Source organism: Oncorhynchus mykiss, chromosome 25, assembly GCF_057628025.1.
Source record: "Oncorhynchus mykiss isolate SJ-2025 chromosome 25, ASM5762802v1, whole genome shotgun sequence".
Classification (NCBI taxonomy): Eukaryota; Metazoa; Chordata; class Actinopteri; order Salmoniformes; family Salmonidae; genus Oncorhynchus; species Oncorhynchus mykiss.
This window is the reverse complement of record NC_143046.1, coordinates 20,570,437-20,581,910: the sequence shown is the minus strand read 5'-3', so window position 1 is coordinate 20,581,910 and position 11,474 is coordinate 20,570,437. Positions and strand designations below refer to the sequence as shown.

Here is an 11,474-nt window from a genome sequence, read left to right as displayed (position 1 = left end):
CAACAAAAGGTGTGTCTGATCTGTCAAACAATAAAAGTACACATGCAGCTACTTGTGTGTGTGTGTGTTTGTGGTTACTTGTGTGTGTGTGTGTGTTTAGGGTTACTTGTGTGTGTGTATGTGGTTACTAGTGTGTGTGTGGTGTGTGTGTATATATAGATGTGCACAAGCGCCCACAATTGTATTTGTGGAGGTGACGCAGTGTTGGCAAAGGCGGGAGGTGGCTGGCAGCCTCATTGACATTTTGGCCAAGTTGGGGTCAGCCCGTTGCGGTCATTCATCCCTTTGTTGCTGAGAATTGTCCTGCTGAGCAGGAAATGAAAACTTGTAGTGTATTCAACGATTAAAAAGACTTATAAAGTTTGTATTTCCACTTTAAAATATCAGACTTGATTTGCAGTAACGAAAAATATAGCAACCCCTGTAAATTAAATAATTAAAATAATAATTCACATTTCCTGTTGGTGCATTACTTTTTGTAGCAATCTGGCTCAAATTAAGATCATACATCTGTACTGTGTGGCCAGCCTTACCTGTAAAGCCTGGAAAAACAGATCCGGTAAAACTTTACTTGACAAACAGCGTCAAAACATGTTATAACACAGTCACAACCATGTAATAATATGTCATACCAGCTGACATAACTTGTCATAACCTTTTATAATATGGTCATAACACTCAAGGCACATATATTTACACCTGCTGTGACCTACTGTATATTGCGTTAGTTTATAGCTGGTTATTACACATATACAAGACTGTAAAACCTCACAAAACATTCCATTACAGCTTACCCTACGTGTCAACAGTTATGACAAGTTATGTCAGCTGTTCTGGTCTGATGACATGTTGTGCAAAATTTTTAGAAATTTACCATATTAAATAATCATTGTAATTATGCACACATTGATGTCAGACATGCACCCACCGCAATGTTCTGTTCCTGATGACTGGGATGAATACAGGAGCAGATTTCAGGAACAGGAAATAAGGGCATGTACGTGATAGGCCTATCTGGCTTATAAACTCAGCAAAAAAATAAATCCCCCTTTTTCAGGACCCTGTCTTTCCAAGATAATTTGTGAAAATCCAAATAACTTCCCAAACTTTGTCATTGTAAAGGGTTTAAACACAGTTTCCCATGCTTGCTCACTGAATCATAAACAATTAATGAAGATGCATCTGTGGAACAGTCGTTAAGACACTAACATCTTACAGACGGTAGGCAATTAAGGTCACAGTTATGAAAACTTAGGATACGAAAGAGGCCTTTCTACTGACTCTGAAAAACACCAAAAGAAAGATGCCAGGGTCATCTGCGTGAACGTGCCTTAGGCATGCTGCAAGGAGGTATGAGGACTGCAGATGTGGCCGGGGCAATAAATTGCAAAGTCCGTACTGTGAAATGACTAAGACAGTGTTACAGGGAGACAGGATGGACAGCTGATCGTCCTCGCTGTGGCAGACCACGTGTAACAACACCTACACTGGATCGGTACATCTTAACATCACACCTGGGAGACAGGTACAGGATGGCAACAACAATTGCCCGAGTTACACCAGGAACGCACAATCCCTCCATCAGTGCTCAGACTGTCCGCAATAGGCTGAGAGAGGCTGGACTGAGGGCTTGTAGGCCTGTTGTAAGGCAGGTCCTCACCAGACATCACCGGCAATGATGTCGCTTATGGGCATAAACCCACTGTCGCTAGACCAGACAGGAATGGCAAAAAGTGCTCTTCACTCTTCACTGTCTCACCAGGGGTGATGGTTGGATTTGTGTTTATCGTCGAAGGTGTGAGTGTTACACCGAGGCCTCTACTCAGCTCTGTGCGTTACAGGGAAGACATCCTCCTCCCTCATCCTGACATGACCCTCCAGCATGACAATGCCACCAGCCATACTGCTCGTTCTGTGCGTGATTTCCCGCAAGACAGGAATGTCATGTTCTGCCATGGCCAGCGAAGAGCCCGGATCTCAATCCCATTGAGCACGTCTGGGACCTGTTGGATCGGGGGGTGAGGGCTAGGGCCATTCCCCCCAGAAATGTCCAATAACTTGCAGGTGCCTTGGTGGAAGAGTGGGATAACATCTCACAGCAAGAACGGTCAAATCTGGTGCAGTCCATGAGAACGAGATGAACTGCAGTACTTATCGCAGCTGGTAGCCACACCAGAAACTGAAAGTTACTTTTGATTTTGACTCCCCCTTTGTTCAGCGACACGTTATTAATTTATGTTGGTCACATGTCCGTGGAACTTGTTCAGTTTATGTCTCAGTTGTTGAATCTTGTTATGTTCATACAAATATTTACACAATAAAGAAAAACAATAAAGAAAAACCCTGGAATTAGTAGGTGTGTCCAGTCTTTTGACTGTTACTGCAAGACACAAATCCAATGTAAATGTATGGGTTATGACAGTGTTCTGACCATTTAATGACAGGTTATGACACGTTATGTCAGCTGTTATGGCATGTAATGACATGGTTATAACCGTGTCATAGCGTTTTATGTCACTGCGTGTAGTGTTAACAGAGATCCATAGCCAGTGGTATAAAGTAACTAAGTAAAAAAAACTACTACTTAAGTAATTTTTTGGGCTATCTGTAATTTATTTTGCTATTTATATTTTGTACAACGTCCACTTTTATTCCACTACATTCCTAAAGAAAATATGTACTTTTTACTCTATACATTTTCCCTGACACCCAAAAGTAGTCGTTACATTTTGAAGCTCAGGCAGGACAGCAATATGGTTCAATTCACACAACTATCAATATAACGCATTGTCATCCCTGCTGCCTCTGATCTTGCGGGCTCACAAAACACAAATACTGCGTTTGTAAATTATGTTGGAGTGTGCCTATGGCTGTCTGTAAAAAAAAAAGAACATCATGCCGTCTGGTTTGCATTTACTGTTATTTATGTAGGGCATTTACTTTTACTCAAGCATGATTATTGAGTTATTTTTCCACCATTGTACGTAAGTATATTTAAAACTAGATACTTTTAGATTTTTACAAAAGTAGTATTTTACTGGGTGACTTTCACTTTTTTTGTCTTTTTCTATTAAGCTATCTTTTACTCAAGTACGACAATGTTGTACTTTATCTACCACTGCCCATATCCTGGAACACAAAGAGCCTCTCATGGACAAAAAAGGGAACTGTTAGCCTGTCTGAGACATAGGCAATGCTCCCCTACACCCGCCCTTCTCTCTTTCTGGTACATGTGATGTACTGTACTCAGTTCTCTTAGCGATCTCATTTCATCAAACTGACTCATAAAATGTTGTTATGCTACCAAGTGATTTGTCTTTAGATACTCACACTGCATTAAATATGCAGCCGACATTGGGAATGGAGTGTTTGGCCAACTAGAAAAACATTGAAAATTAATTTTAGATGTCAGTTCGACAACAGCACATTAGAATTCACAGTTCTCTCTCCTATCAGTGTTCCTGATATTTTTGCATTATTCTCTCCTAAATTAATGTAACGGTTTTCTTCCGTTGAAGGAGAGGAGGACCAAAATGCAGCAAGGTTAGTGTTCAACATGTTTAATAAGGATAATAAACGAGAACAATACAAAATACAAAACAACAAATGTGAAAAAAACGAAACAGTCCTATCTGGTGCATAGACACAAAGACAGAAGACAACCACCCACAAAACCCAACACAAAACAGGCTACCTAAATATTGTTCCCAATCAGAGACAATGACAAACACCTGCCTCTGATGGAGAACCATATCAGGCCAAACAACAAACCCAACATAGAAACACAAAACATAGAATGCCCACTCAGCTCATGTCCTGACCTACACTAAAACAAAGAAAACACAAAAGAACTATGGTCCATTTACCATTTATCCCATAAATGAACTGTATGTCTTAATACAAATTGAAAGTATATACTTGTATGTTAGGAAATTGATTTTGGACTTTAATTTTACACATTAAAATAAATTGAAATGGTTTTCAAACATTTTGAAAAGATAAGCCTCGGTGGGTACTTTGAAGAAGCCTAAATTGATCTGTGGTCCTGAGGCCAATTTGATGCAGCAAAATCTATTATGAACATGTGCTTAATCCTTTGGAGGTGTATATGATACTGCAATCCAGGCTGCACATTGTTGGGGTCACATTTACTCCCTAAAACCCCTCAATCCATGAAGAGAAAAGTTTGTGCGTAAAGCAATTCCATTTTTATACTGCTCTTTTAATCAGCAACTTTTTAGTCTTGTGATGCCAGTGTTTACACTTTTTCGGATCAGGGTTTAGTGGTACAATGACATGAAGACATTTTTGTAATGGCTGGTTATTATAGACATGTAAATGTTATTGTCTTTACTAGTTAATTGGATTAGAAACTAATCATGTTGGATGGTAAACATGATATATGCAACACCTGAATAATACTACTAAATAACCATTTTCATTTCACAGTCCAGTGCTTCTCTTTTAGTGGACGTGTTGTGGGACATTATTGAACATTGTAAAGACAAAAAGGAGTTTCATCTATAGCCACATGGAAAGACAAATAGAGCAGGTAGCCACCATTGTCAGTGTTTTAGGCCAGCACTGAAGTGACAGAAACAAGCTTTGCATAAAAATAGAATACATTGACAAAATGCAGAAGGTAGAGTAACATCCTACGATTTACCTGGTTGTCTTGTTCATGTTGTCGGCAGTAGCCTCTCTCTCCGCCGTGTTCCACTTCATCGGCTAACATGATTAATGCATTACTAATCTACTTGGAAGAACACACTAATATGATGAACATCTCCTGTCACAGTTTGTCAACAAAATAATGGTTATGTTTGTGCTCATTGCTGACTTCCAGAGACAGTCCACTATTGAGTCATTTTCCACTTTGCAGAATATAATTCTACTGCAGAGAAATGACATTGTGGATGAGAGCTAAACTGAACCAAATCTACCCAAATAAAGGTCTGAAAGGTTAAACTGATAGGAAGTGAAATGCAGGCCAACCAAGGACATGGGCTTGTGCAGTCACATGCACACCCAGTTCTGAGAAAACAAACCAGCTTAAATCATGGCTGTTCTTGATTAAATATCAAACTGTTTTAAAATAACCATCTTCATTAATCTACACCAAGCTATATTTGAAAGAATAGGAACAATTTGGGGCCCTAGCCAGCCAGTTAGTAGACATCAATTTACACTAGACCGGGTAACATTCAGGTCCAAAACCGGTGCAGTGCAATAATTGAAAAGACAACATTTCACTGGCAACCTGGCTTGTTTAGTACATTTACTAACCCGGTCTAAAAAGTACTAGTCTTGGTATGATTTCCATCCCTGTTTAGGGATGTCTGTATCTGCCGTGTTCTATGACAAGAGTGGATGTTGGGTTTTATCTGAAGCTAATGACTATATGTTAAACCACTAATTAAGGTTTTGTTCCAGATGGACAAACACTGTGTGGAAACCTGATTCATAGCCTGTCACATTAGTTTACTTCTTCTCTTGTCACCAAACTGTAAACATCACTGCACAGCTACACATTGTTCAAGACCCAATTGTGGGTTTTGCATTAAAAAAATGACTGCATATGCCTGGGTCTCCTTGTTTTTGTCTGTGTTCCCACGTGGTGGATATAATAATATAATAATTTACAGTAATAATACAACATACTTATTTCTGAAAAGCAAGACCAACTTTAGAAATCTGACATACTTCGTATTACCCTTCTGCTGGCACCTGTAGCGTCAAAACCCTAAAAGCTACCAACATCAAAACATCATTCAAACAACTTTTTCAGGTAGACAGACATCAGGTGGCTTGAACAAAATGTTTGGATGCTACTTATACTATAAGAAATGTAACTGTTTTAAATGATACAATTAACGGTTACTTTCTCTATAGCCTTCAATGGTAAACTAGCAAGTGCAGACAATTTCTTTAGGAAATGTACTTTCTTTGCTAAATAATTGATTGAATTCCCTGTCACACCTCAATGTCAAGTAGAAAGTCTTCACCGTTTAGTGTTTAATGCTGTGCCATTTGCAGACGATTTGAAATACGTAGATAAAGATGTCCTTTTCATTGAGTTCATAGATTGGTATTCTCTATCATTACATGTGTGTTTGTAGCCTGGCACACAATGATAACAAGCTTGTGCTGCCTGGGCATACATTTGGACTCAACCAACTTCCTGAAAAGTCAGTACCCTGTTTACCTGTGGTTATGTCTAAAACAGCATAATTTACAGAGATACAGTGATAACATACAGAAAGTGACCTGGAGGTAGGTGTAACACAAAGACTAACATACACAGCATTATAGCAGAGAACACCACTCAGTACATAATGAGATAGTATCATAGCATATGTACAGTGGGGCAAAAATGTATTTAGTCAGCCACCAATTGTGCAAGTTCTCCCACTTAAAAAGATGAGAGAGGCCTGTAATTTTCATCAAAGGTACACTTCAACTATGACAGACAAAATGAGAAAAAAATCCAGAAAATCACATTGTAGGATTTTTTATGATTTTATTTGCAAATTATGGGGTAGAGGTAGAGGTATTATTACCTACCCTCACCACCTGGGGGTGGCCTGTAGGATGTCCAGGACCCAGTTGCACATGGTGGGGTTCAGACCCAGGGCCCTGAGCTTAATGATGAGGTTGGAGTGTACTATGGAGTTGAAGGTTGAGCTGTAGTCAATTGACAGAATTTTTACATAGGTATTCCTCTTGTCCAGATGGGATAAGGCAGTGTGCAGTGCGATGGCGATTGCATAATCTGTGGATCTATCGGGCAGTATGCAAATTGTGGTGGATCTAGTGTGTCGGGTAAGGTGGAGGTGATATGATCCTTGACTAACCTCTCAAAGCACTTCATGATGACAGAAGTGATTGCTATGGGGCAAAAGTCATTTATTTCAGTTGCCATTGCTTTCTTGGGTTCAGGAACAACAGTGGACATCTTGAAGCAAGTAAGGACAGCAGACTTGAATAGGAAGAGATTAAATATGTCCGTAAACACTCCAGCCAGCAGGTCTGCGCATGCTCCGAGGATGCGTCTAGGGATGCAATCTGGGTCGGCAGCCTTGCGAGGGTTAACATGCTTAAATGTTTTAATCGGCCACAGAGAATGAGAGCAACCCCCAATGGCAGGAGTGTGTTATCCTCATAGCGGGCGAAGGTGATTGGCTTGTCTGGGAGCAAGAAGTTGGTGTCAGAGATATGGCTGGTTTTCACTTTGTAATCCGTGATTGTCTGGAGTTCCTTCCACATACTTCTTGTGTCTGAGCCATTGAATTGCGAATCCACTTTGTCGCTGTACTGATGTTTTGCCTGTTTGATTCTCTTACAGATGGCATAACTGGACTGTTTGTATTCAGCCATATTCCCAGTCACCTTGCCATGGTTAAATGTGGCGGTTCTCGCTTTCAGGTTTGTGCGAATCCTGCCATCTATCCACTTTTTTTTATTTGGATAGGTTTTAATCATCACAGTGGGAACAACATCCCCTATACAATTCCTGATTAACTCAGGCATCGTGCCAGTGTATATGTGAATATTATTCTCAGATGCAACCCGGAACATTTCCCTGTCCATGTGATCAAAACAATCTTGACGCGTGAATTCCGATTGGTCAGACCAGCATTGAATAGACCTTAGCACAGGTACATCCTGTTTAAGTTTCTGCCTATAGGAAGTGAGGAGCAGAATGGAGTTGTGATCTGATTTGACGAAGAGTGGGCGGGGAGGGCTTTGTAGCCATCCCGGACGGAAGAGTAACAATGGTCGAGAGTTTGAAGCGCGAGTTCTACAGGCAACGTGTTTTTCTCAAATTTGCTTTGTTAATGTCCCCCGCTACAATACATGCAGCCTCAGGATATGTGGTTTCCAGTTTGCACAAAGTCCAGTGTTGTTCCTTGAGAGCCATTGTGGTATCACCATGAGGGGGAATATATACGGCTGTGACAATGACCAAAAAATTGCCCGCCGTGCCATAAAGATTGCAAAATAGTTGGGACGAAATGTATTATAACCTACTGCAGGCCTAAAACCTATAGGTTTAACCTTCTGAAATAATGATTATACTGAAGATAGAAGCCATGTCTTAATGAGTTCCAAGAGCCGATCTGTTATCCAACGATTATTAAATGGTATTATTATTATTATTAATATTAACCCTGCATTAACCCTGCATTAATAATCATATAAAAGCCCCTTAGATATTCAGTGTTTTTATTTCCAGTAGTGGTGGACAACTGGAGGCATTTTGTTTTGCACAAGCGTAGCGGGCTGTGAATTCTGCAAATAATGGTTCCAGGATTGGAGGATTCTAAAATAATATCTAAGGAGCATTTCTATAATTGTCATACAGGTTTAATAATAATAATAATCGTTGTATAACACATCGGCTCTCGGGAACTCATTAAGAGGCTGCTTCTATCTTCAATATGCTTTAAATGCTTTATTATCTAAATGTTTAAATTGTGTGTGGGCGATGGAGAGAAACAAAATGGTGAAATTTGAAGTCATGAGGTGGAGAGCAATAGCCCATCAATGTTTCCTTGAGGGGCTATTAGCAGAACAATCGACTCTTCATAGCCCGGCTACTGTAGGTGTGACAATCCCCCTGACTTGCAATGTATTAAGTGCTTAAGTGCTCTAAAGTTTTACATTCTTATTCAAAACCTCAGGCAACCGCAAAATGTCGGATAAAGCATACAGTAAACTGTACCGTATCTGTTCATCAACATCTTTATGCTTTCGTTAATAAAATAATGAGTAAAACAACTTTCAAAATGCAGATGTTTATTTCAACTACATTTTATTTGCACTTCCCCCCAGCTCCACGACCACGGGTAAAATCTTGCTGAGATGATTAATGTATTTGTTGCATTGTTGTATCGTCAATTTCTCAAGCCAAAACGTCTTGATGGCCTTCACCAGTTCATCTTTGCTTGCAGGCTTGGCAGAGTTACGGATGAATGTTTTCAGAGAATCCCAAACGATTTAGATCGGGTTTAAATCAGGAGACCTACATGTAGAGATGAAAATTATAATTGTAGATATACTGTAGGTCTACCGTAGGTGACATGAGTCTCACTAGTGTTGAGTAATGTGCTTTTAAAAGTAGGTTTTTTATTTATTAAAAAAATTATTATATTTTACTACATAAAGGTCTACTTACTCTGCAGCCGTCTTGACCCAGTTTATGCCCTCATTTGCAATGCAAACCCGGGCGGCAGTGGGTTTAGGGTCATTGTCTGCATTTGGAGAATCGAAATATAAACTTAGCCTAACAGCCAACATTAGGTACAATACTAGAACTATACATGTAAATAGGCCTAAACATAACAAAATATTGCTATAATCATACCTAAAAGGTACAATATTTTATGTACCTTTTGCTTTGTAAATAGCTAAACTTACCATCAAAAATCAAATATGGGCCTGGTCCCTGGCGAGAACTTGCCCCCCCACACATGGAGTTTGAGGGGATGCTTGGGACCCCAGGTGGCCTTTGCCGATCGCTCATCATCTTCATCCATCAGTGAGTCAATGGCTTGAATAGTCTTGCTGGAAAAGGAATACAATGTGAAAATGTGCAGCAGACTGTAAAGACCAGCAGTAGATTTATTACAGCGTTATTTTTAGCATTATTAGGCCTACTGTGCAGTATTGTAGCCTACTGTACCTGATCATTTTCCTTGGCTTTTGCATTCGGCGTAACAAAGGCATCTGATGATAGTGTTTGCGAATAGGACTGTCCGTGACAATAATCCCCAAGTCTAGCAGTATTTTACAAAAGAAGCCTTCCAACCTTGATGGGTTATCAGCAGGACAATAGACCCTTACCGAGTCCACCAAATGCACTGTTTTCTAACCAGATCTGGATGGATCCATAACAAATTACTATGGGAATAAATATCACTGAATAACAGAAAAAAATGAATAAAGTAGGCTAATGAAGGCAACAAATGACTCATTGGAATTCCCAAAGTCATCCAATTGTTATTTGAAGCAATAGCCTACCTGCATGTGGTCAACTATTTCAGCACAGTTTTGTGCTGCCCTGAGACAAGCACATGGACTGGTCTTGATGAATCAATGAGATGTTTATTTTCACTGAATCTCAGTTTGGGTGTTGGTTAGCCTACAATTAGGGTGTGGAAATATTATGATAATTTTGCTCTACAGCACCATATTTTCCTAATATTAAAAAAAGTCAAATGCATTCCTGAATTCAATCTATTTAGCCGACATGTTGAGTTTTATTCATCTTTTGAGGTTTATTCACTCTCTCCCTCTCTCTTTCTCTCTCTCTCTCCCTTACTCTCTGCACTGGCTGACACCTCATCAGTAGCCCCAAGGCTCTCATTCCGATGTGTTCCTACATGATCAGCCATACATACTGTACAAATACTGTACATGCGTTTGTCCCAGGAGAATCTAGAACAGCCCTACTCTGTTTTACCATGGGATTTCATGAGCTACAGTATGTCAAATGTAGACGACAGCCCGCAATAATTAAAACGGTTACACATTGATAGTCATAGTCATATGTAAAGCATATTTATGCAGCGTTTGGCGATGTGTATCTCCGTAATCCATTAAAGATTCATTCTTCAACTTAATAATGAGGAAATGAGCAAATAATGGTGCACTGCGTTATTGTTTCATGTTAAAGACATGGCAGCTTATTGTAATGGGGAAATGAGCAAATAATGGTGCACTGTGTTATTGTTTCATGTTAAAGACATGGCAGCTTATTGTAATGGAGGCAACAAATTGTTGCTTACTGGAACACCCAGAGTCATCCAAAAGGTATAATAGGATTTGAAGCAATAGCCTACCCGAGTGTGGTCAACTATTTCAGCACCGTTTCGCCCTGCTCTGAGACAAGCATGGGGACTGGACTTGATAAATCAACAATATTTTTTTTTTCCACTGAACTCCCGTTTGGGTGTTGGTTAGCCTACAATTAGGGTGTGGTAAGGTTAGGATTATTTTGCTCTTCACTCGCAGTCACTTACAGTAGTAGCCTACTCCCGACCGGTCACGTACAGGGTTACGTTTTTTGCATTTCTTGGAATAATAATATTAATATCACAATATTAAAAACAGTCAAAGACTTCTCAAAGATGCCCTCTGGTGGTAAAACTAGCACTGACGCAACTTTTAAAGGAAGGAACCACTGTGATCGACATTTGATTGTAAGGTATTCTAGGTCTGGTGAACAATAAACAAATAAAGTTGCCAAATAACAAAATCTAGTGTATAGGACATATTTCAAATGATCACTTTTACGCTCAACATAGCCACTTCATAGGAAGCAGTCGCTCTGCAATGGGAAAACTTAAACTATATTACTCTTACAATAAAATCATATAATATAAGCATATATTGTCTGCTAAATGAACTAGCCTATAGCATATGGCATGGCGCATAGCCAGATAATATGATTTAGCCTACTGCGTGTTATG

General features: G+C 39.6%; 1 long non-coding RNA gene across 1 annotated transcript; it reads right to left on the bottom strand.

The window, feature by feature from the left end:
• Positions 1 to 8,798: 8,798 nt before the first annotated feature.
• Positions 8,799 to 10,968, bottom strand: LOC110504296 (uncharacterized). Its single transcript, XR_016492030.1, has 3 exons — positions 9,421 to 10,968; positions 9,179 to 9,254; positions 8,799 to 9,025 (listed from the first exon to the last, which is right to left on the bottom strand). It is a non-coding gene; the product is annotated as an uncharacterized LOC110504296 (long non-coding RNA).
• Positions 10,969 to 11,474: the final 506 nt, after the last annotated feature.